Here is an 871-nt window from a genome sequence, read left to right on the forward strand (position 1 = left end):
CCTCAACAGGCTTGCCTTTCAAGTAGTAGTGGTAGACGTAGTTCTTCTCATACATCCCGCTGAAATAATTGGCAATCCTCAAGTAAGTGCCATCAATGAATCGAGGTCCTGCTGCGTCCTTTCCCAAGGGGACATTCAAAAATTGAAGCAGTGGTGTGATCAACCCGCCAATTCCAACCTTCGGGCGCGAATCAGAGGTGTACCAGGCCCAGTCTCTGTAGTGCTCGAGACGACTCAAGAAGAAACTAACCATCCCAAAGGTAGCATAGATGTCGGTGCTTGGAAGAGGCAGCACTCCAGGGGCTGCGTAGGGTCGGATAGCCGGGCACAGCAATCGCATATCTTCCTCGGTGACATTACATGCTTCCTTCCGTGGATAGAATGCATGGACGAGCATCCTATGGAGGTAGCGCACAGACGGATGCCGGATATGTGAGTTCTTATCAGACCCGGTAGAATGCCTGTTTCCGGTGATCAATTTCCAAAGCTCGGTGGGGAGATTTTCGCATTTGGGAAGAGAGAAGTCTTTCAAGTCTTGGAACCCCATGACTCTCCCAATGTCTTTGAAGTTCATGTTGTAATCTCTCCCATTGACCTTGAACTTGATCTTGCCCCTTCCTTGCCTCACATGCGGAGTGTTATCGTAAGTGACCTCAATGGAAGACAAGAACTGACAGGAGACCTCCTTGTAGATAGGGTAAGCCATGGTGAGGAGTTTAGGCAGCTTCAAATGTTCCAGCATAGCCTCAATATCAGAATCAAGACCCAACTCCTTCAGCAAATCAAGGTCGGCGAACCTTATTGGAGTCCAAGTGACCCCATTCAGAAAGTGGTCATACAGCTCTTCCACAGATGGAGTTTTCTCCCTGTC

The sequence above is a fragment of the Brassica oleracea genome, chromosome C9, assembly GCF_000695525.1.
Source record: "Brassica oleracea var. oleracea cultivar TO1000 chromosome C9, BOL, whole genome shotgun sequence".
Lineage (NCBI taxonomy): Eukaryota > Viridiplantae > Streptophyta > Magnoliopsida > Brassicales > Brassicaceae > Brassica > Brassica oleracea.